A 15,487-nucleotide genomic window follows, 5' to 3' on the forward strand; every position below is an offset into this window, starting at 1 on the left:
CTCCCTCGCTTCCCTCCCTTACTTTCTCTGTCCTTCCCTCCCCAAATATGCGTATGCCTTCTTCTGTCTTCTTTGACTGCATCTTTTTTTTTTTGAATCCCAGCCTTTTGGCCTCTCCACGTCTGCATGCATTTCCTCGCCTCTCCTTTGTCTCTCCCCCACTTCCCCCTTTTCATCTTGTTCCTTGGCGGGGTGGTGGTGGTGGTGGTGGTAGTGGCTCTCGGTCTTCTTGCACCTCACGCTGAAGTGCCCCCTGCTGGTTCTATCTTTTGTTACTTCCAGGGCTCCCAGCCTAGCAGCCCCTGAATTTTCTCTCCCGCTTTTCCAGGTCAGGTAGAAACAAAAAAAAAAAAGGGCATATCTGGGCCTCCTGTCCCTCTTTTATAAGGCAGAAATAGGGCCCTGCGTTTCCCTGGTCCCATTCTGCGCAGGGCCCGCGCCTGAGGTGGGGGTAGTGCTGGAGGGGGCGGCGGGGAGGGAGTGTTGGGGGTAGCAGGGTGGGATTTGGCGTCCTTCCCCGGAATGAGCCGCGGCACAATCTGTCGCTGGGTTTGTTTGCCGAGCTGCCTCCGGAGCGCAATGGGGCTGGCTCCCGGGGAGCGAAATATCACAAGATGCGGAGACAGACGCTGAGGGGCGGGTGGGCGGCGGGCTGACTCAGGTGTGCTTCATCGGCTCCCTGGGCTGCAGCTCTTCTGAGAGGGGTGGGAGGGGACACTGGCCCCCCAACACAGGCTGGCAACCAAAGCTGGGAGGGGAGCCCCATCCTGCGACGAGCGGCGGGGAAGAGGGTCCTTAGCTCTAGGCCTCTCCTTCAGCCCGAGTTGGGATTCCCTAGACGGTCACATGCTCTCTAAGCCACCGCCGTGTACAGGTGTCCGGGTTTCCCCTAGCTATCTGCTGACTCACCGCTTCCCACTCTCGACTGCCGGCGTTTTGAGGGCAGGAAATGCTTCTCACACAGTGTGTCCAACAGGTGCTGAGCAAGGCTGTTGGACCACTGGCTGGTGGGCGGAAGGGTGGCTAGTATTGGTTTCCCAGAATCTCGCTGTGCGTTTGGTCTTCCCTGTGGGCTATTCCCACCCCTTGTTTCTCCTGATATTTACATTTGGGGTCTCCTCTCTTTACACCTCTTGACAGCTCTCTCTGGATCGGAACACCTGCTTTCTCTAACTACCCCGGACCATTCACTCTCTTCCTCATGCCTTCACCTCCTCATTTGTACATAGAGACTGTACTGCTCACCAGGCTACATAAAATCTCCATCTCTCCGGGAGAGCTGGCTTATTACTGTTTCGAAGTCATCGTTTTTTTGGTATGGGCTGTCTCGCTAGAAGCAGATCCCCGTGATAGACTTTTGCAGTTAAATGTTTGGAGATCCCAAGGAGTAGGCTGATGGCACAGTGTAATCGGGGACTGTGGTTTGGTTATGTAGGCCCATCTCTGCCTGGACAGTTGGCCAGGCGCTGGGTACTTCTTGGCCACAGAGCTGGCCCGCCCTCTGGTGGCTGTAGGTGGAGCTGCAGTCCCCCTGGAAGCCAAAGATCTCTAGAAAGGGGTTGATGAATATAGACTATTTCCCGAGCAAGCCAGTGTCTGCAGAAAAGCCGGCTTCTAGAAGGACTCGCAGAAGAGGTGGGGTATTGACACAAATGGGTTTTATGTCCTTCATGATCACGACTATTCTCATTGTGTCACTGGGGCTCCTCTCCCGTCTGGTGGCCCTCCTTAGTGAGTTGGCAGAGCCCCCCTCCCAAAACTTGGCCTGTTCGGCACCTTCAATGTTAGAACCCCAGTCAGTAAATGCACACTGTGGGATTGCTCAGTGGTCCTTAACACAGAGGCTCTGCAGAGTTTCCTCTTGCAACTCACGAGTTAAACAGGTGACCATCACCAAATGGCTTAATTTTCCTAAGTCTCCAAGTTTCTCGTGTAGAAAATGGAAGAGAAATAACCTTTCCAGATCACAGAGTTGATTGAAGATTAAATGAGATAAAGCATAAAAGGATCTAAGAGTCTCTGACCCCGTGCTCAATAATGCTAAATAATGTCATTATTTGTGCTGCTAGCCTAAAATGACCTGGAGCCTAGATTCTGCGGTCTAAGAGTAAAAGGCAGAGTTAGGACTTAAGTTCATCAGGAGCAAGGGGTAGTGCTAGGCGTGGGAGTACTTAGTCATAATGGCCTCCCATGGAGCCGAACTTGACCTTGGCACCCTCTTCCAGCACATGCCAAGGTTGTCCGGTGTGATGGCAGGATTCCCAACCTGAACCAGAAGTTCCAGACTGAATTCTTCCTCTGAGTGTATGTAACCTGCGATGGCCTCTCAGGTCTTCAGTTGAAGTGGACATCACGGAGTTGGTGCTCCTGAGAGTCTGGTTTTCTGGCATTCCTGGTTCTCTGGGGCTTCTGAGATGGAAGTCACTGAGAGTGGCATCTGTCAGCCAGATTCCACACTGCTCTCACCTTCCCAGCTCTGGCGGTGGAGTATGGGCTCCAGTAGATGGTCAGGACTGGTAGAGATTCCGCCAAACCTCATTTGGGGCTCCTCAGCTCTCTCTCACTGTCCACCACGCAGGGCTAGTGAGTGTTCCCCTGAATTACTCTTATCTGGCCAGTGACCACACACACTGCACACTCGTGCACATGCACCTTGCAGCCCAGTTTCTCCTTGAGCACTGTGCCTTGCTCTGCCAGCCCGATGGGGACAGGATACCTCATCAGATCCTTTCTAAATTGAGGTGTGTGTGTGTGGGGGGGGAGTCCCGAACCATATTAGTTTAAAGGTCAAGCTTGGGACCTGAAGAGGTGGTTCGGTGATTAAGAGCACTTGTTGCTCTTGCAGAGGACCAGAGTTCTGTTCCCAACATCCACATGGCAACTAACAACTGTCTGTAACTTCAGTTCCAGAGGATCCGACTCGTGTTACTTATGGTACTGTGTTTAAGTACTTCAGGCCACCAACTTCTGTGCACTGGATGATTTAGAGTAATTCTGTGAGGGAGGGTTTGTTTATAGATCTTTTAACAGGTGGGACACAAGCTTGAAGAAACTGGAGCCATCTTGTACTTGTGCAAGAGGAGTTTTGCCTCAAGCCCTATGTTCTTGGGACTCTTTTCTGGCCTTTCTCCAGCCAGTATCCCTTCATGGGATAAGAACTACTTAAGGCCAGGGAAGTGTGCCCTCCTAGAGCCCATATGCCCCTGGTGGTGACTGCAGAGTCCTTTTCTCAAATGGCCCAACTCTTGAGGACACCCATGAGCCTTTTCTCCAACCTACCTGTTATGGGTCCCCATAGCAGAAGCTGGGCTTTAGGGAGGTGCTTTAGAGAGAATGCTCATGGACCTTAGCTCTGCAGTAAGGGGTGTTTGTGTGCATGTCCCCGAGGATTCTTGTTTAGGTCAAACTAGAGTTGCAAGAGACGAGGACACAGTATATTTCTGTATAGAACCATATGGAATCCAATCATTCTAAATTTGAATCTAGATTTCTAATATCAGGTTTCTTTGAAGAATGCAGGAATGGTGCCTGTGACTTGGGAAGCAAGGGTTAGGTTGGTGGAGACGTCTTGTTTGCTTCGACTGCTGTTGGAGGAGAGAACTCCCAACCTGTTACATAGTATTTCTATTTGCCCATGTGCCCCATTCTCCTACATGTTGAGGCCAGCTCTACCAAGAAGTCACATGACTTCATCGAAAGGCTACAAGGCTGAGCAGCCACAGAGCCAGCCTCTGCATCCAGGTACATACAAACCTTTTCTTCTTTCTCCAAGCCCCAGGCAGTGCTGAGCCTCACTCAGGATTTGGCTCCCTGGAGGCTGATTAATTCAAAAGTCAGGTCCCACTGTGTTGACAGAGTTCCCACTCAGATGGAAGAAGGCCCCTTGTCTCCTTAGACCATAGACTTGTTAACTTGCCTAGTGCAGAGTCCACATTTTCTCCGATTCTATTTATTTCGTGCACCTGGAAGTAAGTCTTGTAAATGTCCCTGACATATCACATGTGCATTCTGCTGGAGGCAGCTCTAACCCTAACAATGGTGGTACAAGGATCATGTTGGTGTTTGTCGGAGGGTGAAAACTTAAAGTGGAGGTGGGGGTGGGGCAGCGCTTAGACATCCTGCCTGTGGTATTTGTTAGATGGGTTGCCTTGGACTCTTTTAGTCCGGGAACCATATTAGAGAGCAAAAAGCCACGGAGTCCAACCTCCCTGTGGCTGTAACCTGTCTTTCCATTACCTCTTTGAAGATGTCACATGTGGCTGGGAGTTTTGTCTTCTCTTCACTGTGGGATCCTCCTCAGGAAAGACTTTCTTTAGCTTATATAGCGAGTGGATAGAGAAGAATGATTCCTTCCCCCTCGGTTCCTCTAGATTTTCAAGGGAGGGCAAGTTGATGAGAGGGGGAATTGTAAGGTGGGGGTGAAGACAAGAGCCACAAGCCTTAGAAAGAGGGACATAAGACCCCTACAGCCTGGGGGCCTGGGATCACTTCCCAGTGCAAGCCCCCATTAAGTTCCTGCTGACAGATGTCTCTGCCTGCCTCATAGTCCATTTTTCTCAATTAATCTGAGAATTCATCTTCCTAGGGTGTAGTATTGGTCATGCATCTCCCTGCTCAGACGCCCCAGTGGCCAAATCTGGCTGGCAAATGATTCATATCTGTCGAGGTGCTCACTCAAATCCATCACACACATCGAAAGACTTTAACAGACAAAGAGGTGAGGGATGCGGCTGGCTGCCTCATCCAGTTGGGTAGGGAGAGAGCAAACAGATACTTGGGAAATAGTTCAAACTGTTTGTGATCAAAGAGATGGAAATGAAAGCTGAATCAGGATAGCATTTCAGACTGATTAAATTAGCAGAATTTAACAGACATCATCATCCTGCGCTGGCAAGACCGGAGAAAGTCTGTGCTTCTGAGTCTTTGGAAGCAGTGTGCAAGTCTGCAAAACAATCAAGTGAATGTAACAAGAGCCTTGGAAGTATTATTATCTTTTGACCCACTGAGCTCGCTTCTGGGAATTGGTCTAAAGGACATAATTCAATAGGTGGGAAAAGAAGCCCTCGGCATACCACTAATGTTTCTCTTTCTTCGTTTCTCCAGGCCGTGAGATGGTTAAGAAAACCATGGCTGATCTCTTCAGTTCAATACTATGCACCCGCAAAAATGGTAATGATCAAGGATATGCAGAAACATGGAAACTGTTTATAACGCATTTGTTGATAAAGGGCAGGGCACAAAATTTGCATGAATACCGACTGCAGACATGCAAAATAAGCACTCGTTTGACAAAGTCAAGAGAAGAAAATGCAAAAATGAAAATTATGGACTGTTGGGTGGTTTTCTTTTTTTTGCTTAACCGTCTTCTTTGTTAATAACGATGTTCCATAACAGAATGGGTTCTATAACAACAAAATCTTATGTGGCCAATGAAATTAAACTCCTTAGCGTAAGCTCACTGTAATTACAACCGTCACACTTACTAGGCACTTCCTACATTCCAGGAAGTGAAGTGAAGTGAACACCTTGTGCATGTGACTTCATTAAATCTTTGCAGGCATCCTGTGACAAAAAATACCACTCCCTGGCCAACCAATGACAGACCCATGCCTCGAGAGGGAGCCCACCCCTGACACTGCCTGGAGTGCCAGGACCCAGAGGCTGGGTGGCCCAGAGACCTAGATAGAAGCAAACATGAAGGAAGAAAAATAAGTCAACATAATGATTCCTAACGAAGTCGGCTGTACTCATAGATTGGTCCCTAGCCCAGTTGTCATCAGAGAGGCTTCATCCAGCAACTGATGGAAACAGATGCAGAGACCCACAGCTGGACATTAGGCTGAGCTCAGGGAATCCTGCCAAAGAGAGGGAGGAAGGATTTAGGAGTCAGAGGGGTCGGTCAAGGATATCACAAGAAACCCACAGAAACAACTAACCTGGGCTCATAGGAGCTCACGGACTCTGGACCAACAACAACCAGGGAGGCATAGGACCGATCTAGGCCTCAACATATATGTGACGGTTGTGTAGCTTGGTCTACTTGTGGGACTTCTAGCAGTAGGAGCAGGGGCTGTCCCTAGCACTTTGGCTTGCTTTGGGGAACCTATTCCTCATACTGGGTTGCCTTGCCCAGCCTTGCTTTGTTGATACCCATGGGAGGCCTGCCCCTTTCTGAACAGAAACAGAGGAGGAGAGGATGGAGGGGGTGGAGTGGAGGTTGTGGGGGAGGGAATGGGAAGAGAGGAGGGAGGGGAATGAAAAATAAATAAATAAATTTAATTAAAAAAATACCACTCTCATTTTGTAGATTAGTAATCTGAGTTCTGGAGTGGCTAGCCCACCTGTCCAGCCAAAGAGTGGGGCTTTAACTCCACTGTCTGTTTAATTCATAGAACTCACGTTGAATTCTAAAATTGGCATTGTATATCAGTGTTTGAGGAACTCTAGTTACTAATGCATTACTATCACGATTTGGGGGATAGCTGTGGTTCATATACCATGCAAAATGAATCACTGAGTTCTTAAATTTCAATCCAATCACTTTAAAAACATTTAAATGCTTTCATTAGCATTCTCTTTCTAAAACTACCCATTATTTATTTATTTTTGTTTTTATGTCTTTGAGAGTTTTGCCTGCATGGGTGCCTGGGTGTCAGATCACTCAGAACTGGGGTTACAGATGGTTGTGAGTCACCATGTGGGTGCTGGGAACTGATGCTGGGTCCTCTGGAAGAGCAATAAGTGCTCTTAAGTGCTGGGTCATCTCTCCAGCCTTCCCATTATCTATCTATCTATCTATCTATCTATCTATCTATCTATCTATCCATGCATCCATCCATCCATCCATGTATGTATGTATCTACTATCTATTTATCTATCTATCTAACTAACCACATACCTATCTACTATCTATCAGCTATCTACCTACCTATTAATTTTTGTTGTGTGTGATGTATGTGTACATGTTCATGTGTGGGCACATGCATGTAGAGGCTAGAGATGGATGTTGGATATCTTTCTCATTTACTCCTCACTTTAAAATTTATTTATGTATGTGTCTGCATGTGTGTTTGAGCACATGTGTGTGGGAGGCCAGAGAAGTCAGAAAAGGGCCTCGGATCCCATCACCTCGGAACCAAACTTGGGACCTTTGGAAGAGCAGTGAATGTTCTTAACTGCTGAGTCAACTCTCCAGCCCCTCCACCTGATTTTTTTTTTTTTTTTTTTTTTTTTTTTTTTTTTTTTTTTTTTTTTTTTTTTGTGAGAGAGACCATGGAATCATTTAAGTGGGTTGGTTGTATTTTTCATGGCACAATAAAATATCAACATTTGCAGGGCTTTAAAAATCACAATGATCTCTGCATCTGCTTCCATCAGTTACTGGATGAAGCTCTATGATGACAGTTAGGGTATTCACCAATCTGATTACCAGGGTAGGCCAGCTCAGGCACCCTCTCCACTATTGCTAGTAGTCTAAGCTGGGGTCATCCTTATGAATTCCTGGGAACTTCCCTGGCAGCAGGTTTCTCCCTTAACCCATAATGTCTCCCTCTATCAAAGTATCTCTTTCACTGCTCTCCCACTCTGTCCCTCCTCCCCCAGCTCGACCATTCCGTTCTCTCATGTTTTCATCCCCCACCCCCTCCCCTCTATTGCCCCCTCTCCATGGTGTGCCACCTTGCTCACCCTTGACGTTGCGGGGAGGGACTTGACTCTGCCTCAACTGAATGTACCAGGCGTTCTGACTCCCCATGGGAGGCTTCACCCTTTTGGAGGAGGAGGTCGGAGCGGGGGAAGGCATTGGGGTGGGGTGGGGGATCAGGAGAAGGGATGAGATGGGGATCTATGGATAGTGTGTAAAATGAATAAAAAAAATTTTAAATTAAAAAAAAAAGAAAAAAATCACAATGATCTTGTGTGACTTCCTTTAGGTAAAACAGATGCCACACTTCTCTACTCTACTTCTGAGGCCTGAATCAGCCCACTTTCTCCTCAGCCTGAGCTTTCCTGGCCCCTTATAAGATGCATTCAGAACTGCACCCTCTACCTCAGGCACAACACTTGCCCAGGTCTTGCCCGAGTCAAACCTAGATCAATGCCATTTGCAGAGGAAACTTGGGTTCAGATGCTTGCCTGCTACATACAGTCCCACTACCTGGGACTTGGCATGCTTTTGTCTGCTGGCTCTTTATAATGACCAGATATGGTTTTAAAAAGATTTATGCTTTACACATTAGGAATATGAGGCCCACCATGAGCTAACGCATTTGCTCAAATTACACAGAGAACAAGTATTCAAAGCTGGGCATGTTGACCCTTGACAGCGATCCCGGCCCTGGCGAGGTGGAAACAGTAGGATCAGAAGTTCAAGGACATCCTTGACTACACAGTGAGTTCAGGGAAGCCTAGAAGATAGTTGAGACCTTGTTTAAAAAGAAAACAAAATGCCAGGATTCAGATCTGGCCTCACTAGATTCCCAAGGGCCTTCCTCTCACTGATCTGCACCTGGGTCTTATTTATGATAAGGACCATCTAACAGGCCAGCAGCTCCCCTCTGTGTGCTCTCAAAAGTTGATCTATGTGTTGCCTGCCTCTCCAGAATGTGGAGAAAAGAGGCACTCTCATCTATCACGGGTGCGGGTGTTAATTGGTACGGCTGCTTTGAAGGTCAGTGATAAATGGCTATTAACTTGAAAATACACTTACTCTTTGATCTAGAAACTCACGTTTTAGAAAGTGATCCTGCAGTTGTTCTTGAAGTGTGCACGTGGAGATGCTGGCTTGTTTGTAGCTGCTTATTATATCATCAAACAACCTAGCATCACCAATGAGGCATGAGGGACTCTAATCCTGTTTCATATATAAATATCCCCCAAATGTCATTGAACTTAATACAAATTATAAAAAGAAGAATGAGGGCTATATGTTCTTTTGTGGAACAGAATTAAAATGTGGCTGGAGAGATGACTCACTGGTTAAGAGAGCATATTGTTCTTCCAGAAAACCTGTGTTCAGTCCCAACACCCACACTGGGCAGCTTGTAACTGCGTGTAACTCCAATTACAGTGGATCCAACATCCTCTTCTGACTTCTACAGCATGCACATGATACACAGACAGACAGAAAGACAGACAGACAGACAGACACACACACACACACACACACACACACACACACACACACACACACGCATGCGCACACACATACGTAAAAAAAAACCTTTAAAAAAAACATAACAAGTTAGTTAAGGGTTGGGGAGATGGCCGAGTTGGTAAAGTGCTTGTTCCATAAGCACAAGGACCTAGTTTGATCCCCAGAAAACACACAGAAAAAGTTAGCTTTTTCTGGTGCACAGTTGTAATCCCAGAGCTAGGGAAGCAGAGATAGGTGGATATCTGGAACTCCTCAGCAGGCCAGCCTAGTCTACTTGGTGTGCTTCAGGCCAATGAGAGACCCCATATCAAAAAACAAGGCGGATGTCTTCTGAGAAACACCACCTTTGGTTGTCCTCTGGCGTCTGTATACATGCACACACACGTGCGAAGATATCTCTCATGTGCACTGACACAGGAACACACACACACACAGAAGACACAAACACACTAAAGAAATTAAAGATACCAGTAACAAAATAAGAGACGGGATGATTTAGCAGTGTGCTACCACCTGTGTCAAAAACATGTGGGATGAACTATTAATACAATAATTATACACATCGCACCCCCGGATGCGGAGACTGTCTCCAAAACGACTCAAAGGAAACAGTAACAAAGGCCGGCCAGCATCATGGATGGGGCTGGAAGGCCAGCAGGAGAGGTCTTGACCTAGGTTTGCACAGCTGACTACTTGAATCTCAAGCTAGTTTGGTGGGGTTGGGGATATGATACAAGCAACAGAGACTGTGGAGACTCTAAGTCCTTCTACATCATCTTGCACCCACAAAGGGTGCTCTTGATATTGTTATGATGGCTGAGAGCCTTCCCTCCCTCCCTCCCTCCCTCCCTCCCTCCCTCCCTCCCTCCCTCTCTCTCTCTCTCTCTCTCTCTCTCTCTCTCTCTCTCTCTTTTGTTGCTGTTGTTGAGAGGGATGTGGAAGATCAAACCTAGGGCCTCACGAATACTCTCCATGTGTTCTATCCTCAAGCTATGACCCTTGCCCTAGACTTATGCTTTACTGTGTAACCTTTGTACTTAAAAAAAAGACCTGGTGCATGTATTATCTCTTTAATAATTTAACATTTAAAATTAAAAACAGAAGAATTTCTTGTTTGAGTTATCTACTTAAGAATGGGGACTTTCTAGACTGCAGGGGGACCTCAATACCTGTGGACTACAGTAGGAGCGGTCAGGGTGTCACGCTCTAAACACCACTTTCCTAACATTTCAGGACCTAGAGTCCTCTCTGTCTTGACCTTCTTTCTGACAAGCAGCTGGCGATGGTTCCAGAGGTAGGTGTCTGGTCAAGTGCATTTCAGGAGCTTCCACATCTAGGACTTTTTGTTCTTATTCCTTTTCTTTTTCTCTTTCTTTCCTTCTTTCTTTCTTTCTTTTTCCTTCCTTCCTTCTTCCTTTTTTTTTCCTCTTTTGTTTTTTGAGACAGGGTTTCTCTGTGTAGCACTGGCTGTCCTGGAACTCTCTCTGTAGACCAGGCTGGCCTCAAACACAGAGATCAGCCTGCCTCTGCCTCCAGAGTGCTGGGATCAAAGGTGTGCACCACCACCACCAGGCCGTTTTTTTCTTTTCTTTTCTTTTTAAAAAAATCTATGTGTTTGAATGCGTGTCTGTGTATATATGCCATGTGCATATGAGTGCCCAGAAGAGGTGATCAGATCCCCTGGAACTGGAGTTATGAATGCTTATGAGCCACTCAACATATGTGCTGGGACTTGAACTCAGGTCCTCTGGAAACACAGTGCTCTTAATCACTGAGCCATCTCTCTAGCACCCCCTTATCTTGGCACTAAAGTAGATTAGTTACTTTTCTCGTCAATATGACGAAACACTTGACACAGCTTAGGAAGGCAGGCAGGCAGGCTTTATCTTGGCCGAGTTCCACGGGATATAGTTTGTCATGGTGGGGAAGCCATAGTACTTTCTTCCCTCTTTCTTTTTTTCTTTCTTTCGTTCTTTCTTTCTTTCTTTCTTTCTTTCTTTCTTTCTTTCTTTCTTTCTTTCTTTCTTTCTTTCTCTTCCTTCCTTCCTTCCTTCCTTCCTTCCTTCCTTTCTTTCTTTCTTTCTTTCTTTCTTTCTTTCTTTCTTTCTTTCTGTTGCTGTTGTTGAGAGGGATGTGGAAGATCAAACCTAGGGCCTCATGAATACTCTCTGTGTGTTCTGTCCCCAACAATGACCCTTGCCCTAGACTTACATTTTACTGCATAACCTTGGTCATAACCTTGGTACTTAAAAGGAGTGGGAGGCAGCCGGTCACACTGCACCTGCAGTCAGGGAGCAGAGAGAGCATGGTGTTCAGCTTGAATGCTCCCTTATATGCAGCCTGGGATTCCAGACCATGGAATGGTGCCTCTGACATTTAGGATGGGTCTTCCCATGTCAATGAACTCAGTCTAGAAACTCCCTCACAGAAATGCCCATCTCTTAAGTGATACTAGATCCTGTAAGTTGACAAAAAAATATTTACCATCATACAGGGAAAATGCATCCATCATGCTATGGTGAAAGTGGGAGCTGATGCTGGGTGGTACGTGAGAATTAGACAATTTCCGTGATCTTAGAAAAAATAGAGAGTTGACCTCTAAGAGTTAAGGTCATCAAATCACCTAGAGGGAGTAGAAGGAAAATCCTCGGTCAGTTAGAATGCTTTGTTGATGTAGGCTCTATAAAACCTACCCCTGAATGGCTTAAACAACAAGATGGATTATATACCTCACACAGTGGCAGACCCAGAGATAGAGACACGAGGATTGGTTAATTGAGTGGCTTAGTGATACCATCAAGACACAAGCTCTGTCCATACTGTGGTTTCATCCTAAATTAGACTGGTTCTGTCTTGATTATAAGTTGACTTCTAGGGTAGCCAAGACTACATTTTTATGCAGTGCTGGGTATCAAACTTTACCAGCTGAGCCACGATCTCCAGCCTCATCCACTTAATTTGTGAATGATTACTGGATGCAAATACAAGTCCAGGGCTGGAGATGATGTAGTAACCAGATGTGTCTATGACACTAGGGCAGAGCTTGCTGCCGTTAAGGTTTTGCTCAGACTTCCCAATTTTCAACAAAGCTACCTCCATCCTGAAATCTATGTTCTCACGCTCATTTCCACACCTTACTCCAATTCTCTCCCTCCCTCTGGTTTAAAAGTGAAATGTCCTTCCAACCTGATAGTTGACACTTGGTTCCAAAGCTAGTGTCATTGCTTCAGGAGTTTGTGAAAGCCTTGGGACATGTGGCCTAGATAGGAGAAGTGGGTCACTGAGGTTGAGGCTTGAAGGTTATCTTGACTTCTGGTTCAGCTCTAGCTCTCCACATCCTGTCCCACCGAGATGTGGACGTGCTGCCCTGCAGGCTTCCGCCACCGTGCCCTCCCCACCGTGATGGACTGCTGACACTTGGCTGTGAGTCCTTCCTCCCCAAAGTCACTTCCATCAGGTGCTTCGTCACAGTGATGGGAAAATGAACTACACAGCACTTGGAACCTCCTGATGGGCTTTTAAAGTTGTTTACTCTTTAGCTTTACTCTTTATTGTCAGTCTTCTCTTACTAGAGTATAAACAGGAATTTTCGGCTTTTTAATTTTTTTTTTCAAAGATAGAGTTTCTCTGTGTAGCCTTGGCTGTCCTGGAACTCGCTCTGTAGACCAGTCTGGTCTCCAACCCAGAGATCCGCCTGCCTCTGCCTCCCGAGTGCTGGGATTAAAGGTGTGCACCACCACCACCCAGCCCTGATTTGGGGCTTTTAATTTACTGTTGTACCTGTGGCATCTGGAGTGGGCCTTGGCATACAGCAATCCCTCAACAGTTCTTTGAGCAAATGACTAAAGGACCCTGCCCGTATTGGGTGTGTTTACACACATGTGCTACAAAGAGAGAATTGAGAATTCAAGCAAATCGGTGCAAACACCAATGCGTAGTAAAAGCAGGGAGAGATCTACAGTGAACTCATAGGGCCACAGAGTGTACCTGCTGTTCTGTGTGGACTGGTGTGACGGCCCCTCTTGTTAGAGCTGTTTGTGGTCTCCAGAACTCAACTGCTTTGGGCCTCTTGGTTGGAGGCCAGCTTCATCTAAAACCTCTAGATTTGATTCCAGACCTTTTTACTCTTAAAGTCCGACCCCATGTGGGAAAGGCAGAAACTCTGGTAAGCCCAGATTCTGAAGTTAGTGGGGGACCAATCAGGTCTGCCCTAGGTGCGGTGTGTCGAGCCCTGGCTGCTCCAGCCGGGGGAAGCCCAGTGAATGAGGGGGAGCCTTCAGGAAGCCTACTGCCTCCCCTCCTCAGCACAGGTGCTCTGACTGAGCTGCTGTCTGGCTTTGGGAGGCAGAAGCGAGGTTGTTAGGTGTCGCCTGAAGGCCCCGTGAGAGTGGAGTCTACTTGGCCTTAACTGGCTTGACTGTATGTAGCGTGGAGTGTCAGCAGTGGGCTTTGACCCTGCTCCTCCTGCCTGCTTAGGTTTTGTACCTGAGCCTCCTCATCACTTGATCGGGCAGTGGCACCTCTTAGGTGAGATACCTTTCAGGTGTGGACAAATGATGCTCTCTCTCTCTCTCTCTCTCTCTCTCTCTCTCTCTCTCTCTCTCTCTCTCTCTCTCTCCCTCTCTCTCCCTCTCCCTGGGGAAGTTTCTATACACTCAGAGGAGACTCCAAGCTCAAACTGAAAGGAAGGGCCAGCCCAGTCCAGATCTGCCTGAGGTCTTGTCATGGGTGGGATAATGAGGAGGGAATGTGGACATGCTTTGCTTTACAAATTGCAGAGAGCTTTGCAGATGCAACTGAGGAGAGAGAACTCCATCTTCCAGAAAGGAAGTAGTCACATGCAGCCATGAAGGGTGCATATAGAGGTTCAGCAAGAAACACAGAGAAGAGAAAGAGTGGGGCCTTGACTTTATTTACACTCATGCTATCCTCTCCACAGGAGCATTCATGATCCTTTTTCTTTGAAGATTTATTTACTTACTATGGATACAGTGTTTTGCCTGCATGTATGCCTGCAGGCCAGAAGAGGGCAGCAGATCTCATTACAGATGGTTGTGAGCCACCATGTGGGTGCTGGGAATTGAACTCAGGACCTCTGGAAGAGCAGTCAGTGCTCTTAACCAGTGAGCCATCTCTCCAGCCTGATTGTTTTTCTTTTTAATACAACACACACACACACACACACACACACACACACACACACACACACACACACACACACACGTAATAAAATTTATAAAAAAATAATTAGTGTTATTGGTGTGTGTATATTATGGTACACGTGGAGGTCAGAGGACAGTTTTCAAGAGTCCATTCTCCCTTTCCACCATGGGTTACAGAGAAGAAATGAATTCAGGTCACCAAGCTTGCACAGCATGCGCTTTTAACCAATACGCCACCTCACTGACACAATTTATGCTGAAAAAGAATGAAAGGGGGCCGAGGGACGTGGCTCAGATGTGGAGTGCTTATCCAGCACACATACACCAAAATCCCAGGCCTAATCCCCGGATGTTAGCAAGGCCAGCACTTGGGTAGCAGAGGAAGGAGGATCAGGTCCAAGTCAGTCTCGGCTACAGAGTGAGTCAGGCCTGAGCTATGGGAGATCAAAAAAGCAGAGAAGGAGGAAAAGAAGGAAGGAAGAAGGGAAGGACATATGTTTTGAAATACTTGGTTCATCTGAGTGGAGGTCTTGAATTCTCCCTGGAGAAGTTCCTCCTTACACAGGAAGGCTCTCCAGTCCTTACAAGAATCAGCCCCTCAAGATAGAGCAGTGGTTTTGGGTCTCAGTGGGGTTCTGTCTGTAGTATGAGATGACAGCCGAAAGGTGAAGGAAAGTGTGATAAGACCAGAGAAGCTTCACTTCCTGCCAGCTCCCAGAGGGATGGTCTGCAAGAGCAGGAAACCATGACTCTGCCTGGCATGTTACAACCAAAGCTGTTTCAGAGATGAATACACGCTATGTGTTACTGGGAAGGAACTTCTTGTTTGATGAGGTTCTATGTGATGAGTACCTTTTGGTTTACGAATTTATTTATTTATTTTTTTAAGGATGAGTTGGTCAAGTGATAGCCTTGCAAGAACAGGACCTGAGTTCCATCCCCAGAAACCATGTGAAAAGCAAATCAAACCAAAAGCCTAAGTGTGGTGGTTTGTGTTTGTAATCTCAGCAGAGGGAAGGTGGAGACAAGTGGATCCCTGGAACTCAGTCTAGCCTAATTGGCCAATGAGAGATACCGTCTCAGAAGGAGGTGAGCAGGAGTTAGTGAGGTGGCTCAGTAGGTAAGGGCCCTTCCACCAAGCCTCTGACCTGTGTGTATACATTGTAAACAC

The sequence above is a fragment of the Peromyscus californicus genome, unplaced genomic scaffold (genome assembly GCF_007827085.1).
Source record: "Peromyscus californicus insignis strain IS unplaced genomic scaffold, ASM782708v3 Scaffold_7__1_contigs__length_154581171, whole genome shotgun sequence".
NCBI lineage: Eukaryota > Metazoa > Chordata > Mammalia > Rodentia > Cricetidae > Peromyscus > Peromyscus californicus.